Genomic DNA, 19891 nt, shown 5'->3' on the forward strand with positions numbered 1-19891 from the left:
TGTGTAAAGTCTTGTCACAGTTACATTTATTGCTATACGATACTATGTCATATATGACACAAAAAAAATTTAGAAATACTTTGTAGGGTTAATTTGCCTGGGAGTGTTTCCGTGAAAAGCTGGGTTAAGTTAAATGTAAGCAATAACATGGATCAATGTACTTGTCTTTTCTGCAAGTACAGCTAATAATACGTATGAAAAGTGAAGCTAATCCACACACACACATGGGGAAGTATTTTAAATGTAGGCTAGTGTTCTTAAGCACATTATTTAGAAGTTTTATTAACTTCGGTTAACTTGTAGTGACGCCAAGTAAATGTTTTTTTAAAGATGTGTGGTCTTAAAAAAGACCGTTTGTGTTTGGTAGACGTTGGTTTACTTGCTGCTTGTGTATTTTGTGACGGCTTTTGTTCCTTCACTGACTGCGTGTTTTGCAAGTTCTCCAGGCAAGAGAAGACGTACTGCGGTTTGAATTTCACGAGAAGAGATGGTCGACTTTTTGTTTTGAAGAGCCAAACGCGAAGCTTCGGAAGCAATGCGCTCAAAGATGTCGTTGACAAATGAGTTCATGATGCTCATAGCTTTGCTTGAAACTCCGACATCTGGGTGAACTTGTTTCAAAACATTGTAGATGTAAATAGCATAACTTTCCTTTCTCTTTCTCTTGCGTTTCTTTTCACCAGTTCCACCAATCTTTCCTCCTTTTTTGCCGGCTCTTTTTTCACCTTTCTTGGCTACTTTAGGTGCCTGTTTTCCTCCTTTAGCTGCTGCGTCAGACATGGTTAAAAATTTTTGCTACTTAACTTGTAAATAAGCATTAAACTGCAAGTCAAAACTTTTTGTTTATAAGTAAAAAAATCGGATCGAATTCGATCCGAAAACGCCGATACGCAATTTAATTGGTTAAAAAAAAAATCTTTTGTTTAATACTTAATTATGATTGGTTAAAAAAACATGATTTCGATCCTATTTTTATGATGAAAAAACGAGTAAAGTTTATTTCGTTAACACTTACGTTAAATATTCGTACGTTTTTGTATTAACTTACAAATCAAATCGCAGTTATGTCTGGACGTGGAAAAGGTGGAAAAGCTAAGGCTAAAGCCAAGACAAGATCCTCAAGAGCTGGACTTCAATTTCCAGTCGGTAGAGTGCATAGATTCCTTCGTAGAGGGCACTATGCTAACCGAATTGGATCTGGAGCACCAGTTTACTTAGCAGCCGTCTTGGAATATTTATCTGCTGAGATATTGGAGTTGGCTGGTAACGCAGCAAGAGACAACAAAAAAGCTAGGATTATTCCAAGACATTTACAATTGGCTGTTCGTAATGATGAAGAATTAAACAAACTTTTGAGCGGTGTAACCATTGCAGCTGGTGGTGTTTTGCCAAACATTCAAGCTGTCTTACTCCCAAAGAAGAACGACAAAGGACAGAAGAAGTAAACCGCTACACTCAGAAAACAACGGCTATTTTTATAGCCACACATCTTTAAAAAAACATTGTTTTTTTCACAAAACTATAACCTTAAAGTCTAATAGATAATCCATGCATACGCCTTGTCCTAAGTAACTCAAAGAAATTAAATAAAAAAATTTGATCACAACGTCAAAATAAATTGCACGTATTTGCCCCTACTAATGTCTACGGCCATACCACGATGAACACACCCGTTCTCGTCTGATCACGGAAGTTAAGCATCGTCGGGCCGGGATAGTACTTGGATGGGGGACCGCCTGGGAACTCCCGGTGTCGTAGGCTTTTCATTTTCATTTGTTGCCTTTTCATTTCAATGGTGCTGTGATATATTTCTTGTTATAACAATTAAGGAACGTGGCGGTTGTTGAAAGTGTTTCCTATGACATTTTCCTACGACATTTTCAGGTGATAGTACGAGAAAAAAGAGCTTTCAAATGCATACAAACTCGATCTATTGCCGATCATCCAATAACCCTGACGGAATGGCAAATAAAATAAAATTCCGCCGCCTTCCGAGGACTTATATCGCAATCACGTTTCGTAACAGCCAAGCGAGGTTTTACCTTAGCGTTTAAGTCACCACCGACATTTGGCCGCGCAACTTTTCTAAGCTCATTCATTTTGACTTAAGGAGGGGGCGAGCGCGGACGCAGGCCCCCACTACCAGAAATTGTACGGTCGAGTTACTGACGTTTGCAGTAATCGCAGAGGTCAGCCCAAGCGTAGTGCAATGCAAGAGCCTCACTCTGGAAGAAAACCCTCATTGATCAGTCTTTACTTCCCCGTCAGGTAAGTATGAGTTGGAACTGCACCGTAGCATGAGGGTACCCTTCAAAGTTTGTTAATGCTTGTGGCTTGAGTGTGTTATAAACTGCCGTGTCGCGGGGCATAGGCTGTATTCTCCCCCAGTGTACGCGTTTTGTTCCCGCCGTAGACTATGCAGAGTGCCGTCGGAAAGAGGACTGCTATTATTCTTTTATTGCTTATGTGGGCCGCCATCGGTAATAGTGCAACACCAAGGCAACCCGTGGTCACGGCGTGAATGAATCCACCTCCATGACCCAAGGCCAAAAATCAGATTAATATACTGACCATTCAGAGAATGGCCTACCAGATATTAAACTGATAAGAACAGATACTACACTTGATCTTAGCCATTAGGCCGAGAAGCGATAAAGAACAAGCGTTGCCATGATAGGCATCGTCCACACACCGTAACTGCTTGTGGAGCATGTCACGTTACTGTAAAGCTTACAACTGTCACCGCGTACGGATGGACGGCGACATAGTAAAAATCACGGCTGTTGATTTAGCCGTAGGATGGAGAGCGACTGTAGCGAGTGGATGGTAACTTACATGAATGCTAACAAAGGCGACGATACTAAGTGCGTGATATTACTTTCCAATATGACTGCGTACATTCCGTTTATCAACGCATTACGCCAGAACGTGCGCGCGCGTTACACAGTAGACCATGCAGCCGAAATGCGACAGTGCGACCCTGCCAGGAGTCGAACCTGGAATCCCCTGATTCGTAGTCAGATGCCTTATCCATTGGGCCACAGGGCGATGCTTATGACTTCGCCCCATCGTTATTTTGGCTTGCGCATTCGTTTTACTTACGACAGAATTCTTCGTGTTTGTAGCCATGAAAGAAAGGGACTTCTGTGAGTGAATTTTTTTACTGTGGTCTAATAAAAAAGTCGAAACGCAGTGCCCAATATATGAATTGCTCCTAATAGCCGGAAACAGGCCGTGTCGATGATGTAGGCCGACATACGCAACGCAAACCAAAGAACGCTTTATGAAAATCCTAACACGGGCGCGGAAGAAGCCCAAATTAACAGAGTAGATGTAATGCTGAAGACCTCAAACTCCAGCAGCTTCTCTTTCAGACTATTGCGTCGTGCTACAAATAAAAATTAACATGCTTTCGCATAGTCGCGGCTCCCAAAACGGACATTATACGATGTACAGAAACACACATTTCTGTTTTCGCGCCAAATCAATTCCCGGGAGTGGTACTTTTACGTCCGCATACTTCGCACCGTCTTAAATTATATCTCATTTACACGGTAATGTTTAGTATACTTCTACTGTGATAACAAGCATCGTTTATCGTTGGATTGTTGTAAGAAAACATTAAAAATGAGTGAAGCAGCTTCTCCAAAGAAAATCGCACCCAAGAAGAAACCTGCTGCAAAGAAGACAGCTGATCACCCTAAATATGTGGACATGATCAAGGCTGCTATCGCTACCCTAAAGGAACGCGGTGGTTCATCTCGCCAAGCTATTACAAAATATATTCATGCAAATTACAAAGTTGCTGAAAACTCAGATCATCATCTGAAAATGGCTCTTAAACGAGGAGTAACATCAGGCGATTTGATTCAAACTAAAGGCACTGGTGCTTCTGGATCATTCAAGCTAGGTCAGGTAAAAAAAGAAAAACCTAAGAAAAAGGCCGCAGCAAAAAAGCCAACGGCAAAGAAGCCTACTGCAAAGAAAAGTACACCAAAAAAGAAGCCAGCAAAGAAGAGCACGCCAAAGAAAGCAGCAAAGAAGCCTGCCACAAAGAAAGCCTCGGCTAAGAAACCAGCAGCTAAGAAACCCACAAAGAAGCCTGTTGCTAAAAAACCTGCAGCAAAGAAGGTCAAAAAGACTCCCAAAAAGGCAGCAAAGAAGACCGCAAAAAAATAATTTGTGTGTATCTGGCTATTACATTAACAAACGGCTATTTTTATAGCCACACATTTACAAAAAAACATTATCTTGGTACAAAGTTAAACTTGTTTAAGTCACTTAAACAGTTAAAAAAGAGTAATTTTAAGATTAGATTCCCTAAGTTTAAGTATTTTCGTTTTTAAATTTCTTATTTTCTTGCTTTTACTTTTCTTGCCCTTCATATTTTTAACATTGTCAAACTTTATGTAGCATAAAATTTTTATGTAGCATAAAATTTAAACAGAAAGCAGAACAAAGTTTGATATAAAAAGCTAGCCGTAATATTTTTTATGGATGTGTGGCTATAAAAATAGCCGTTTTTTGTTTGGTAAGATGCTTAGGCACGTTCCCCACGAATTCTTCTTGCCAACTGGATGTCTTTAGGCATGATTGTAACTCGTTTTGCGTGAATGGCACACAAGTTAGTATCCTCGAACAAGCCAACAAGGTACGCTTCAGAAGCCTCTTGCAGAGCCATAACGGCTGTGCTCTGGAATCGCAGATCTGTTTTGAAGTCCTGAGCAATTTCTCGCACAAGACGCTGGAAAGGCAACTTGCGGATCAAGAGCTCGGTTGACTTCTGGTATCTTCTGATTTCTCTGAGAGCAACTGTACCAGGTCTGTAACGATGTGGTTTTTTCACTCCTCCAGTAGCTGGTGCGCTTTTCCTCGCAGCTTTAGTGGCGAGTTGTTTTCGTGGAGCCTTTCCTCCAGTAGATTTACGTGCAGTTTGCTTTGTACGAGCCATATTTTAAGAAGTCGATGTAGTACGGATACACAAGACGGTCTAAAATGCACTATCGCGCCAAAGTTTTATTTCTCATATTGATTGACAGCTAAGGTTCAAAACAAACCATTTGATTGGTGCTAAGAAAGTAATTTCTGATTGGCTGCATAATGACATTACGCTCATTACTTTAACATTTTTATAAAATCTGTGTTTTTTGGCTACGGGAAAACGGCTGTATCTTCTGATACACAAAAGCTTTTGACTTTTTTTTTTTTTAGTAAGTAGCAGAAGGTTTGGCGAATTCCAACGATGCCAAATTTATTGCCTTACTGAAACATTAAGACCACGAATTTTTAAAAAAACTACAGTTTTACTTAAAAAAATGTACAAAATGTTCGGAACATTTTGTAATGACGCAACTCTATTGGTTAATTAGGGTGTTTCCACGAGCAGTAGGTAATTTTATGGCCTCTTTTTAAAGCTGTCTGAATTCTGTTAACTCAAACGTTGTTTTTGTACTCGTTCTGTACGCAACTATATCAATATGTCTGGACGCGGAAAAGGAGGTAAAGGATTGGGAAAAGGAGGTGCTAAACGTCACCGAAAAATTCTTCGTGATAACATTCAGGGAATCACAAAACCTGCTATTCGACGTCTTGCTCGACGAGGTGGTGTCAAACGTATCTCTGGCCTTATCTATGAGGAAACCAGAGGTGTACTGAAGGTTTTCTTAGAGAATGTTATTCGTGATGCTGTAACCTACACAGAGCACGCTAAACGCAAGACCGTTACCGCTATGGATGTTGTTTATGCCTTAAAACGTCAAGGAAGAACTCTTTACGGATTCGGAGGTTAAGCGTTGTCATTGCTCAACAAAAACGGCTATTTTTATAGCCACAAATCTTTTAAAACATTACTTTGTGCACGCTTCCAAATTACACAATGTGTAAAGTCTTGTCACAGTTACATTTATTGCTATACGATACTATGTCATATATGACACAAAAAAAATTTAGAAATACTTTGTAGGGTTAATTTGCCTGGGAGTGTTTCCGTGAAAAGCTGGGTTAAGTTAAATGTAAGCAATAACATGGATCAATGTACTTGTCTTTTCTGCAAGTACAGCTAATAATACGTATGAAAAGTGAAGCTAATCCACACACACACATGGGGAAGTATTTTAAATGTAGGCTAGTGTTCTTAAGCACATTATTTAGAAGTTTTATTAACTTCGGTTAACTTGTAGTGACGCCAAGTAAATGTTTTTTTAAAGATGTGTGGTCTTAAAAAAGACCGTTTGTGTTTGGTAGACGTTGGTTTACTTGCTGCTTGTGTATTTTGTGACGGCTTTTGTTCCTTCACTGACTGCGTGTTTTGCAAGTTCTCCAGGCAAGAGAAGACGTACTGCGGTTTGAATTTCACGAGAAGAGATGGTCGACTTTTTGTTTTGAAGAGCCAAACGCGAAGCTTCGGAAGCAATGCGCTCAAAGATGTCGTTGACAAATGAGTTCATGATGCTTTGCTTGAAACTCCGACATCTGGGTGAACTTGTTTCAAAACATTGTAGATGTAAATAGCATAACTTTCCTTTCTCTTTCTCTTGCGTTTCTTTTCACCAGTTCCACCAATCTTTCCTCCTTTTTTGCCGGCTCTTTTTTCACCTTTCTTGGCTACTTTAGGTGCCTGTTTTCCTCCTTTAGCTGCTGCGTCAGACATGGTTAAAAATTTTTGCTACTTAACTTGTAAATAAGCATTAAACTGCAAGTCAAAACTTTTTGTTTATAAGTAAAAAAATCGGATCGAATTCGATCCGAAAACGCCGATACGCAATTTAATTGGTTAAAAAAAAAATCTTTTGTTTAATACTTAATTATGATTGGTTAAAAAAACATGATTTCGATCCTATTTTTATGATGAAAAAACGAGTAAAGTTTATTTCGTTAACACTTACGTTAAATATTCGTACGTTTTTGTATTAACTTACAAATCAAATCGCAGTTATGTCTGGACGTGGAAAAGGTGGAAAAGCTAAGGCTAAAGCCAAGACAAGATCCTCAAGAGCTGGACTTCAATTTCCAGTCGGTAGAGTGCATAGATTCCTTCGTAGAGGGCACTATGCTAACCGAATTGGATCTGGAGCACCAGTTTACTTAGCAGCCGTCTTGGAATATTTATCTGCTGAGATATTGGAGTTGGCTGGTAACGCAGCAAGAGACAACAAAAAAGCTAGGATTATTCCAAGACATTTACAATTGGCTGTTCGTAATGATGAAGAATTAAACAAACTTTTGAGCGGTGTAACCATTGCAGCTGGTGGTGTTTTGCCAAACATTCAAGCTGTCTTACTCCCAAAGAAGAACGACAAAGGACAGAAGAAGTAAACCGCTACACTCAGAAAACAACGGCTATTTTTATAGCCACACATCTTTAAAAAAACATTGTTTTTTTCACAAAACTATAACCTTAAAGTCTAATAGATAATCCATGCATACGCCTTGTCCTAAGTAACTCAAAGAAATTAAATAAAAAAATTTGATCACAACGTCAAAATAAATTGCACGTATTTGCCCCTACTAATGTCTACGGCCATACCACGATGAACACACCCGTTCTCGTCTGATCACGGAAGTTAAGCATCGTCGGGCCGGGATAGTACTTGGATGGGGGACCGCCTGGGAACTCCCGGTGTCGTAGGCTTTTCATTTTCATTTGTTGCCTTTTCATTTCAATGGTGCTGTGATATATTTCTTGTTATAACAATTAAGGAACGTGGCGGTTGTTGAAAGTGTTTCCTATGACATTTTCCTACGACATTTTCAGGTGATAGTACGAGAAAAAAGAGCTTTCAAATGCATACAAACTCGATCTATTGCCGATCATCCAATAACCCTGACGGAATGGCAAATAAAATAAAATTCCGCCGCCTTCCGAGGACTTATATCGCAATCACGTTTCGTAACAGCCAAGCGAGGTTTTACCTTAGCGTTTAAGTCACCACCGACATTTGGCCGCGCAACTTTTCTAAGCTCATTCATTTTGACTTAAGGAGGGGGCGAGCGCGGACGCAGGCCCCCACTACCAGAAATTGTACGGTCGAGTTACTGACGTTTGCAGTAATCGCAGAGGTCAGCCCAAGCGTAGTGCAATGCAAGAGCCTCACTCTGGAAGAAAACCCTCATTGATCAGTCTTTACTTCCCCGTCAGGTAAGTATGAGTTGGAACTGCACCGTAGCATGAGGGTACCCTTCAAAGTTTGTTAATGCTTGTGGCTTGAGTGTGTTATAAACTGCCGTGTCGCGGGGCATAGGCTGTATTCTCCCCCAGTGTACGCGTTTTGTTCCCGCCGTAGACTATGCAGAGTGCCGTCGGAAAGAGGACTGCTATTATTCTTTTATTGCTTATGTGGGCCGCCATCGGTAATAGTGCAACACCAAGGCAACCCGTGGTCACGGCGTGAATGAATCCACCTCCATGACCCAAGGCCAAAAATCAGATTAATATACTGACCATTCAGAGAATGGCCTACCAGATATTAAACTGATAAGAACAGATACTACACTTGATCTTAGCCATTAGGCCGAGAAGCGATAAAGAACAAGCGTTGCCATGATAGGCATCGTCCACACACCGTAACTGCTTGTGGAGCATGTCACGTTACTGTAAAGCTTACAACTGTCACCGCGTACGGATGGACGGCGACATAGTAAAAATCACGGCTGTTGATTTAGCCGTAGGATGGAGAGCGACTGTAGCGAGTGGATGGTAACTTACATGAATGCTAACAAAGGCGACGATACTAAGTGCGTGATATTACTTTCCAATATGACTGCGTACATTCCGTTTATCAACGCATTACGCCAGAACGTGCGCGCGCGTTACACAGTAGACCATGCAGCCGAAATGCGACAGTGCGACCCTGCCAGGAGTCGAACCTGGAATCCCCTGATTCGTAGTCAGATGCCTTATCCATTGGGCCACAGGGCGATGCTTATGACTTCGCCCCATCGTTATTTTGGCTTGCGCATTCGTTTTACTTACGACAGAATTCTTCGTGTTTGTAGCCATGAAAGAAAGGGACTTCTGTGAGTGAATTTTTTTACTGTGGTCTAATAAAAAAGTCGAAACGCAGTGCCCAATATATGAATTGCTCCTAATAGCCGGAAACAGGCCGTGTCGATGATGTAGGCCGACATACGCAACGCAAACCAAAGAACGCTTTATGAAAATCCTAACACGGGCGCGGAAGAAGCCCAAATTAACAGAGTAGATGTAATGCTGAAGACCTCAAACTCCAGCAGCTTCTCTTTCAGACTATTGCGTCGTGCTACAAATAAAAATTAACATGCTTTCGCATAGTCGCGGCTCCCAAAACGGACATTATACGATGTACAGAAACACACATTTCTGTTTTCGCGCCAAATCAATTCCCGGGAGTGGTACTTTTACGTCCGCATACTTCGCACCGTCTTAAATTATATCTCATTTACACGGTAATGTTTAGTATACTTCTACTGTGATAACAAGCATCGTTTATCGTTGGATTGTTGTAAGAAAACATTAAAAATGAGTGAAGCAGCTTCTCCAAAGAAAATCGCACCCAAGAAGAAACCTGCTGCAAAGAAGACAGCTGATCACCCTAAATATGTGGACATGATCAAGGCTGCTATCGCTACCCTAAAGGAACGCGGTGGTTCATCTCGCCAAGCTATTACAAAATATATTCATGCAAATTACAAAGTTGCTGAAAACTCAGATCATCATCTGAAAATGGCTCTTAAACGAGGAGTAACATCAGGCGATTTGATTCAAACTAAAGGCACTGGTGCTTCTGGATCATTCAAGCTAGGTCAGGTAAAAAAAGAAAAACCTAAGAAAAAGGCCGCAGCAAAAAAGCCAACGGCAAAGAAGCCTACTGCAAAGAAAAGTACACCAAAAAAGAAGCCAGCAAAGAAGAGCACGCCAAAGAAAGCAGCAAAGAAGCCTGCCACAAAGAAAGCCTCGGCTAAGAAACCAGCAGCTAAGAAACCCACAAAGAAGCCTGTTGCTAAAAAACCTGCAGCAAAGAAGGTCAAAAAGACTCCCAAAAAGGCAGCAAAGAAGACCGCAAAAAAATAATTTGTGTGTATCTGGCTATTACATTAACAAACGGCTATTTTTATAGCCACACATTTACAAAAAAACATTATCTTGGTACAAAGTTAAACTTGTTTAAGTCACTTAAACAGTTAAAAAAGAGTAATTTTAAGATTAGATTCCCTAAGTTTAAGTATTTTCGTTTTTAAATTTCTTATTTTCTTGCTTTTACTTTTCTTGCCCTTCATATTTTTAACATTGTCAAACTTTATGTAGCATAAAATTTTTATGTAGCATAAAATTTAAACAGAAAGCAGAACAAAGTTTGATATAAAAAGCTAGCCGTAATATTTTTTATGGATGTGTGGCTATAAAAATAGCCGTTTTTTGTTTGGTAAGATGCTTAGGCACGTTCCCCACGAATTCTTCTTGCCAACTGGATGTCTTTAGGCATGATTGTAACTCGTTTTGCGTGAATGGCACACAAGTTAGTATCCTCGAACAAGCCAACAAGGTACGCTTCAGAAGCCTCTTGCAGAGCCATAACGGCTGTGCTCTGGAATCGCAGATCTGTTTTGAAGTCCTGAGCAATTTCTCGCACAAGACGCTGGAAAGGCAACTTGCGGATCAAGAGCTCGGTTGACTTCTGGTATCTTCTGATTTCTCTGAGAGCAACTGTACCAGGTCTGTAACGATGTGGTTTTTTCACTCCTCCAGTAGCTGGTGCGCTTTTCCTCGCAGCTTTAGTGGCGAGTTGTTTTCGTGGAGCCTTTCCTCCAGTAGATTTACGTGCAGTTTGCTTTGTACGAGCCATATTTTAAGAAGTCGATGTAGTACGGATACACAAGACGGTCTAAAATGCACTATCGCGCCAAAGTTTTATTTCTCATATTGATTGACAGCTAAGGTTCAAAACAAACCATTTGATTGGTGCTAAGAAAGTAATTTCTGATTGGCTGCATAATGACATTACGCTCATTACTTTAACATTTTTATAAAATCTGTGTTTTTTGGCTACGGGAAAACGGCTGTATCTTCTGATACACAAAAGCTTTTGACTTTTTTTTTTTTTAGTAAGTAGCAGAAGGTTACCCTTCAAAGTTTGTTAATGCTTGTGGCTTGAGTGTGTTATAAACTGCCGTGTCGCGGGGCATAGGCTGTATTCTCCCCCAGTGTACGCGTTTTGTTCCCGCCGTAGACTATGCAGAGTGCCGTCGGAAAGAGGACTGCTATTATTCTTTTATTGCTTATGTGGGCCGCCATCGGTAATAGTGCAACACCAAGGCAACCCGTGGTCACGGCGTGAATGAATCCACCTCCATGACCCAAGGCCAAAAATCAGATTAATATACTGACCATTCAGAGAATGGCCTACCAGATATTAAACTGATAAGAACAGATACTACACTTGATCTTAGCCATTAGGCCGAGAAGCGATAAAGAACAAGCGTTGCCATGATAGGCATCGTCCACACACCGTAACTGCTTGTGGAGCATGTCACGTTACTGTAAAGCTTACAACTGTCACCGCGTACGGATGGACGGCGACATAGTAAAAATCACGGCTGTTGATTTAGCCGTAGGATGGAGAGCGACTGTAGCGAGTGGATGGTAACTTACATGAATGCTAACAAAGGCGACGATACTAAGTGCGTGATATTACTTTCCAATATGACTGCGTACATTCCGTTTATCAACGCATTACGCCAGAACGTGCGCGCGCGTTACACAGTAGACCATGCAGCCGAAATGCGACAGTGCGACCCTGCCAGGAGTCGAACCTGGAATCCCCTGATTCGTAGTCAGATGCCTTATCCATTGGGCCACAGGGCGATGCTTATGACTTCGCCCCATCGTTATTTTGGCTTGCGCATTCGTTTTACTTACGACAGAATTCTTCGTGTTTGTAGCCATGAAAGAAAGGGACTTCTGTGAGTGAATTTTTTTACTGTGGTCTAATAAAAAAGTCGAAACGCAGTGCCCAATATATGAATTGCTCCTAATAGCCGGAAACAGGCCGTGTCGATGATGTAGGCCGACATACGCAACGCAAACCAAAGAACGCTTTATGAAAATCCTAACACGGGCGCGGAAGAAGCCCAAATTAACAGAGTAGATGTAATGCTGAAGACCTCAAACTCCAGCAGCTTCTCTTTCAGACTATTGCGTCGTGCTACAAATAAAAATTAACATGCTTTCGCATAGTCGCGGCTCCCAAAACGGACATTATACGATGTACAGAAACACACATTTCTGTTTTCGCGCCAAATCAATTCCCGGGAGTGGTACTTTTACGTCCGCATACTTCGCACCGTCTTAAATTATATCTCATTTACACGGTAATGTTTAGTATACTTCTACTGTGATAACAAGCATCGTTTATCGTTGGATTGTTGTAAGAAAACATTAAAAATGAGTGAAGCAGCTTCTCCAAAGAAAATCGCACCCAAGAAGAAACCTGCTGCAAAGAAGACAGCTGATCACCCTAAATATGTGGACATGATCAAGGCTGCTATCGCTACCCTAAAGGAACGCGGTGGTTCATCTCGCCAAGCTATTACAAAATATATTCATGCAAATTACAAAGTTGCTGAAAACTCAGATCATCATCTGAAAATGGCTCTTAAACGAGGAGTAACATCAGGCGATTTGATTCAAACTAAAGGCACTGGTGCTTCTGGATCATTCAAGCTAGGTCAGGTAAAAAAAGAAAAACCTAAGAAAAAGGCCGCAGCAAAAAAGCCAACGGCAAAGAAGCCTACTGCAAAGAAAAGTACACCAAAAAAGAAGCCAGCAAAGAAGAGCACGCCAAAGAAAGCAGCAAAGAAGCCTGCCACAAAGAAAGCCTCGGCTAAGAAACCAGCAGCTAAGAAACCCACAAAGAAGCCTGTTGCTAAAAAACCTGCAGCAAAGAAGGTCAAAAAGACTCCCAAAAAGGCAGCAAAGAAGACCGCAAAAAAATAATTTGTGTGTATCTGGCTATTACATTAACAAACGGCTATTTTTATAGCCACACATTTACAAAAAAACATTATCTTGGTACAAAGTTAAACTTGTTTAAGTCACTTAAACAGTTAAAAAAGAGTAATTTTAAGATTAGATTCCCTAAGTTTAAGTATTTTCGTTTTTAAATTTCTTATTTTCTTGCTTTTACTTTTCTTGCCCTTCATATTTTTAACATTGTCAAACTTTATGTAGCATAAAATTTTTATGTAGCATAAAATTTAAACAGAAAGCAGAACAAAGTTTGATATAAAAAGCTAGCCGTAATATTTTTTATGGATGTGTGGCTATAAAAATAGCCGTTTTTTGTTTGGTAAGATGCTTAGGCACGTTCCCCACGAATTCTTCTTGCCAACTGGATGTCTTTAGGCATGATTGTAACTCGTTTTGCGTGAATGGCACACAAGTTAGTATCCTCGAACAAGCCAACAAGGTACGCTTCAGAAGCCTCTTGCAGAGCCATAACGGCTGTGCTCTGGAATCGCAGATCTGTTTTGAAGTCCTGAGCAATTTCTCGCACAAGACGCTGGAAAGGCAACTTGCGGATCAAGAGCTCGGTTGACTTCTGGTATCTTCTGATTTCTCTGAGAGCAACTGTACCAGGTCTGTAACGATGTGGTTTTTTCACTCCTCCAGTAGCTGGTGCGCTTTTCCTCGCAGCTTTAGTGGCGAGTTGTTTTCGTGGAGCCTTTCCTCCAGTAGATTTACGTGCAGTTTGCTTTGTACGAGCCATATTTTAAGAAGTCGATGTAGTACGGATACACAAGACGGTCTAAAATGCACTATCGCGCCAAAGTTTTATTTCTCATATTGATTGACAGCTAAGGTTCAAAACAAACCATTTGATTGGTGCTAAGAAAGTAATTTCTGATTGGCTGCATAATGACATTACGCTCATTACTTTAACATTTTTATAAAATCTGTGTTTTTTGGCTACGGGAAAACGGCTGTATCTTCTGATACACAAAAGCTTTTGACTTTTTTTTTTTTTAGTAAGTAGCAGAAGGTTTGGCGAATTCCAACGATGCCAAATTTATTGCCTTACTGAAACATTAAGACCACGAATTTTTAAAAAAACTACAGTTTTACTTAAAAAAATGTACAAAATGTTCGGAACATTTTGTAATGACGCAACTCTATTGGTTAATTAGGGTGTTTCCACGAGCAGTAGGTAATTTTATGGCCTCTTTTTAAAGCTGTCTGAATTCTGTTAACTCAAACGTTGTTTTTGTACTCGTTCTGTACGCAACTATATCAATATGTCTGGACGCGGAAAAGGAGGTAAAGGATTGGGAAAAGGAGGTGCTAAACGTCACCGAAAAATTCTTCGTGATAACATTCAGGGAATCACAAAACCTGCTATTCGACGTCTTGCTCGACGAGGTGGTGTCAAACGTATCTCTGGCCTTATCTATGAGGAAACCAGAGGTGTACTGAAGGTTTTCTTAGAGAATGTTATTCGTGATGCTGTAACCTACACAGAGCACGCTAAACGCAAGACCGTTACCGCTATGGATGTTGTTTATGCCTTAAAACGTCAAGGAAGAACTCTTTACGGATTCGGAGGTTAAGCGTTGTCATTGCTCAACAAAAACGGCTATTTTTATAGCCACAAATCTTTTAAAACATTACTTTGTGCACGCTTCCAAATTACACAATGTGTAAAGTCTTGTCACAGTTACATTTATTGCTATACGATACTATGTCATATATGACACAAAAAAAATTTAGAAATACTTTGTAGGGTTAATTTGCCTGGGAGTGTTTCCGTGAAAAGCTGGGTTAAGTTAAATGTAAGCAATAACATGGATCAATGTACTTGTCTTTTCTGCAAGTACAGCTAATAATACGTATGAAAAGTGAAGCTAATCCACACACACACATGGGGAAGTATTTTAAATGTAGGCTAGTGTTCTTAAGCACATTATTTAGAAGTTTTATTAACTTCGGTTAACTTGTAGTGACGCCAAGTAAATGTTTTTTTAAAGATGTGTGGTCTTAAAAAAGACCGTTTGTGTTTGGTAGACGTTGGTTTACTTGCTGCTTGTGTATTTTGTGACGGCTTTTGTTCCTTCACTGACTGCGTGTTTTGCAAGTTCTCCAGGCAAGAGAAGACGTACTGCGGTTTGAATTTCACGAGAAGAGATGGTCGACTTTTTGTTTTGAAGAGCCAAACGCGAAGCTTCGGAAGCAATGCGCTCAAAGATGTCGTTGACAAATGAGTTCATGATGCTCATAGCTTTGCTTGAAACTCCGACATCTGGGTGAACTTGTTTCAAAACATTGTAGATGTAAATAGCATAACTTTCCTTTCTCTTTCTCTTGCGTTTCTTTTCACCAGTTCCACCAATCTTTCCTCCTTTTTTGCCGGCTCTTTTTTCACCTTTCTTGGCTACTTTAGGTGCCTGTTTTCCTCCTTTAGCTGCTGCGTCAGACATGGTTAAAAATTTTTGCTACTTAACTTGTAAATAAGCATTAAACTGCAAGTCAAAACTTTTTGTTTATAAGTAAAAAAATCGGATCGAATTCGATCCGAAAACGCCGATACGCAATTTAATTGGTTAAAAAAAAAATCTTTTGTTTAATACTTAATTATGATTGGTTAAAAAAACATGATTTCGATCCTATTTTTATGATGAAAAAACGAGTAAAGTTTATTTCGTTAACACTTACGTTAAATATTCGTACGTTTTTGTATTAACTTACAAATCAAATCGCAGTTATGTCTGGACGTGGAAAAGGTGGAAAAGCTAAGGCTAAAGCCAAGACAAGATCCTCAAGAGCTGGACTTCAATTTCCAGTCGGTAGAGTGCATAGATTCCTTCGTAGAGGGCACTATGCTAACCGAATTGGATCTGGAGCACCAGTTTACTTAGCAGCCGTCTTGGAATATTTATCTGCTGAGATATTGGAGTTGGCTGGTAACGCAGCAAGAGACAACAAAAAAGCTAGGATTATTCCAAGACATTTACAATTGGCTGTTCGTAATGATGAAGAATTAAACAAACTTTTGAGCGGTGTAACCATTGCAGCTGGTGGTGTTTTGCCAAACATTCAAGCTGTCTTACTCCCAAAGAAGAACGACAAAGGACAGAAGAAGTAAACCGCTACACTCAGAAAACAACGGCTATTTTTATAGCCACACATCTTTAAAAAAACATTGTTTTTTTCACAAAACTATAACCTTAAAGTCTAATAGATAATCCATGCATACGCCTTGTCCTAAGTAACTCAAAGAAATTAAATAAAAAAATTTGATCACAACGTCAAAATAAATTGCACGTATTTGCCCCTACTAATGTCTACGGCCATACCACGATGAACACACCCGTTCTCGTCTGATCACGGAAGTTAAGCATCGTCGGGCCGGGATAGTACTTGGATGGGGGACCGCCTGGGAACTCCCGGTGTCGTAGGCTTTTCATTTTCATTTGTTGCCTTTTCATTTCAATGGTGCTGTGATATATTTCTTGTTATAACAATTAAGGAACGTGGCGGTTGTTGAAAGTGTTTCCTATGACATTTTCCTACGACATTTTCAGGTGATAGTACGAGAAAAAAGAGCTTTCAAATGCATACAAACTCGATCTATTGCCGATCATCCAATAACCCTGACGGAATGGCAAATAAAATAAAATTCCGCCGCCTTCCGAGGACTTATATCGCAATCACGTTTCGTAACAGCCAAGCGAGGTTTTACCTTAGCGTTTAAGTCACCACCGACATTTGGCCGCGCAACTTTTCTAAGCTCATTCATTTTGACTTAAGGAGGGGGCGAGCGCGGACGCAGGCCCCCACTACCAGAAATTGTACGGTCGAGTTACTGACGTTTGCAGTAATCGCAGAGGTCAGCCCAAGCGTAGTGCAATGCAAGAGCCTCACTCTGGAAGAAAACCCTCATTGATCAGTCTTTACTTCCCCGTCAGGTAAGTATGAGTTGGAACTGCACCGTAGCATGAGGGTACCCTTCAAAGTTTGTTAATGCTTGTGGCTTGAGTGTGTTATAAACTGCCGTGTCGCGGGGCATAGGCTGTATTCTCCCCCAGTGTACGCGTTTTGTTCCCGCCGTAGACTATGCAGAGTGCCGTCGGAAAGAGGACTGCTATTATTCTTTTATTGCTTATGTGGGCCGCCATCGGTAATAGTGCAACACCAAGGCAACCCGTGGTCACGGCGTGAATGAATCCACCTCCATGACCCAAGGCCAAAAATCAGATTAATATACTGACCATTCAGAGAATGGCCTACCAGATATTAAACTGATAAGAACAGATACTACACTTGATCTTAGCCATTAGGCCGAGAAGCGATAAAGAACAAGCGTTGCCATGATAGGCATCGTCCACACACCGTAACTGCTTGTGGAGCATGTCACGTTACTGTAAAGCTTACAACTGTCACCGCGTACGGATGGACGGCGACATAGTAAAAATCACGGCTGTTGATTTAGCCGTAGGATGGAGAGCGACTGTAGCGAGTGGATGGTAACTTACATGAATGCTAACAAAGGCGACGATACTAAGTGCGTGATATTACTTTCCAATATGACTGCGTACATTCCGTTTATCAACGCATTACGCCAGAACGTGCGCGCGCGTTACACAGTAGACCATGCAGCCGAAATGCGACAGTGCGACCCTGCCAGGAGTCGAACCTGGAATCCCCTGATTCGTAGTCAGATGCCTTATCCATTGGGCCACAGGGCGATGCTTATGACTTCGCCCCATCGTTATTTTGGCTTGCGCATTCGTTTTACTTACGACAGAATTCTTCGTGTTTGTAGCCATGAAAGAAAGGGACTTCTGTGAGTGAATTTTTTTACTGTGGTCTAATAAAAAAGTCGAAACGCAGTGCCCAATATATGAATTGCTCCTAATAGCCGGAAACAGGCCGTGTCGATGATGTAGGCCGACATACGCAACGCAAACCAAAGAACGCTTTATGAAAATCCTAACACGGGCGCGGAAGAAGCCCAAATTAACAGAGTAGATGTAATGCTGAAGACCTCAAACTCCAGCAGCTTCTCTTTCAGACTATTGCGTCGTGCTACAAATAAAAATTAACATGCTTTCGCATAGTCGCGGCTCCCAAAACGGACATTATACGATGTACAGAAACACACATTTCTGTTTTCGCGCCAAATCAATTCCCGGGAGTGGTACTTTTACGTCCGCATACTTCGCACCGTCTTAAATTATATCTCATTTACACGGTAATGTTTAGTATACTTCTACTGTGATAACAAGCATCGTTTATCGTTGGATTGTTGTAAGAAAACATTAAAAATGAGTGAAGCAGCTTCTCCAAAGAAAATCGCACCCAAGAAGAAACCTGCTGCAAAGAAGACAGCTGATCACCCTAAATATGTGGACATGATCAAGGCTGCTATCGCTACCCTAAAGGAACGCGGTGGTTCATCTCGCCAAGCTATTACAAAATATATTCATGCAAATTACAAAGTTGCTGAAAACTCAGATCATCATCTGAAAATGGCTCTTAAACGAGGAGTAACATCAGGCGATTTGATTCAAACTAAAGGCACTGGTGCTTCTGGATCATTCAAGCTAGGTCAGGTAAAAAAAGAAAAACCTAAGAAAAAGGCCGCAGCAAAAAAGCCAACGGCAAAGAAGCCTACTGCAAAGAAAAGTACACCAAAAAAGAAGCCAGCAAAGAAGAGCACGCCAAAGAAAGCAGCAAAGAAGCCTGCCACAAAGAAAGCCTCGGCTAAGAAACCAGCAGCTAAGAAACCCACAAAGAAGCCTGTTGCTAAAAAACCTGCAGCAAAGAAGGTCAAAAAGACTCCCAAAAAGGCAGCAAAGAAGACCGCAAAAAAATAATTTGTGTGTATCTGGCTATTACATTAACAAACGGCTATTTTTATAGCCACACATTTACAAAAAAACATTATCTTGGTACAAAGTTAAACTTGTTTAAGTCACTTAAACAGTTAAAAAAGAGTAATTTTAAGATTAGATTCCCTAAGTTTAAGTATTTTCGTTTTTAAATTTCTTATTTTCTTGCTTTTACTTTTCTTGCCCTTCATATTTTTAACATTGTCAAACTTTATGTAGCATAAAATTTTTATGTAGCATAAAATTTAAACAGAAAGCAGAACAAAGTTTGATATAAAAAGCTAGCCGTAATATTTTTTATGGATGTGTGGCTATAAAAATAGCCGTTTTTTGTTTGGTAAGATGCTTAGGCACGTTCCCCACGAATTCTTCTTGCCAACTGGATGTCTTTAGGCATGATTGTAACTCGTTTTGCGTGAATGGCACACAAGTTAGTATCCTCGAACAAGCCAACAAGGTACGCTTCAGAAGCCTCTTGCAGAGCCATAACGGCTGTGCTCTGGAATCGCAGATCTGTTTTGAAGTCCTGAGCAATTTCTCGCACAAGACGCTGGAAAGGCAACTTGCGGATCAAGAGCTCGGTTGACTTCTGGTATCTTCTGATTTCTCTGAGAGCAACTGTACCAGGTCTGTAACGATGTGGTTTTTTCACTCCTCCAGTAGCTGGTGCGCTTTTCCTCGCAGCTTTAGTGGCGAGTTGTTTTCGTGGAGCCTTTCCTCCAGTAGATTTACGTGCAGTTTGCTTTGTACGAGCCATATTTTAAGAAGTCGATGTAGTACGGATACACAAGACGGTCTAAAATGCACTATCGCGCCAAAGTTTTATTTCTCATATTGATTGACAGCTAAGGTTCAAAACAAACCATTTGATTGGTGCTAAGAAAGTAATTTCTGATTGGCTGCATAATGACATTACGCTCATTACTTTAACATTTTTATAAAATCTGTGTTTTTTGGCTACGGGAAAACGGCTGTATCTTCTGATACACAAAAGCTTTTGACTTTTTTTTTTTTTAGTAAGTAGCAGAAG

General features: G+C 40.6%; 10 non-coding genes across 10 annotated transcripts; 3 read left to right on the forward strand and 7 right to left on the reverse strand.

Moving 5' to 3' along the window:
- The first annotated feature begins 1642 nt into the window (after window positions 1–1642).
- LOC130660606 (5S ribosomal RNA) lies at window positions 1643–1761 on the forward strand. Its single transcript, XR_008987804.1, has one exon. It is a non-coding gene; the product is annotated as a 5S ribosomal RNA (ribosomal RNA).
- A 350-nt stretch (window positions 1762–2111) lies between these two features.
- LOC130659714 (U1 spliceosomal RNA) lies at window positions 2112–2276 on the reverse strand. The gene has a single exon (XR_008986918.1). It is a non-coding gene; the product is annotated as a U1 spliceosomal RNA (small nuclear RNA).
- Window positions 2277–2461: 185 nt separating this feature from the next.
- LOC130660767 (U2 spliceosomal RNA) lies at window positions 2462–2653 on the reverse strand. Its single transcript, XR_008987964.1, has one exon. It is a non-coding gene; the product is annotated as a U2 spliceosomal RNA (small nuclear RNA).
- A 4858-nt stretch (window positions 2654–7511) lies between these two features.
- Window positions 7512–7630, forward strand: LOC130660618 (5S ribosomal RNA). The gene has a single exon (XR_008987816.1). It is a non-coding gene; the product is annotated as a 5S ribosomal RNA (ribosomal RNA).
- A 350-nt stretch (window positions 7631–7980) lies between these two features.
- On the reverse strand, window positions 7981–8145 carry LOC130659715 (U1 spliceosomal RNA). Its single transcript, XR_008986919.1, has one exon. It is a non-coding gene; the product is annotated as a U1 spliceosomal RNA (small nuclear RNA).
- Window positions 8146–8330: 185 nt separating this feature from the next.
- LOC130660768 (U2 spliceosomal RNA) lies at window positions 8331–8522 on the reverse strand. Its single transcript, XR_008987966.1, has one exon. It is a non-coding gene; the product is annotated as a U2 spliceosomal RNA (small nuclear RNA).
- A 2730-nt stretch (window positions 8523–11252) lies between these two features.
- On the reverse strand, window positions 11253–11444 carry LOC130660769 (U2 spliceosomal RNA). Its single transcript, XR_008987967.1, has one exon. It is a non-coding gene; the product is annotated as a U2 spliceosomal RNA (small nuclear RNA).
- Window positions 11445–16309: 4865 nt separating this feature from the next.
- Window positions 16310–16428, forward strand: LOC130660632 (5S ribosomal RNA). The gene has a single exon (XR_008987829.1). It is a non-coding gene; the product is annotated as a 5S ribosomal RNA (ribosomal RNA).
- Window positions 16429–16778: 350 nt separating this feature from the next.
- LOC130659716 (U1 spliceosomal RNA) lies at window positions 16779–16943 on the reverse strand. Its single transcript, XR_008986921.1, has one exon. It is a non-coding gene; the product is annotated as a U1 spliceosomal RNA (small nuclear RNA).
- Window positions 16944–17128: 185 nt separating this feature from the next.
- On the reverse strand, window positions 17129–17320 carry LOC130660770 (U2 spliceosomal RNA). Its single transcript, XR_008987968.1, has one exon. It is a non-coding gene; the product is annotated as a U2 spliceosomal RNA (small nuclear RNA).
- Window positions 17321–19891: the final 2571 nt, after the last annotated feature.

The sequence above is a fragment of the Hydractinia symbiolongicarpus genome, chromosome 9 (assembly GCF_029227915.1).
Source record: "Hydractinia symbiolongicarpus strain clone_291-10 chromosome 9, HSymV2.1, whole genome shotgun sequence".
Classification (NCBI taxonomy): domain Eukaryota; kingdom Metazoa; phylum Cnidaria; class Hydrozoa; order Anthoathecata; family Hydractiniidae; genus Hydractinia; species Hydractinia symbiolongicarpus.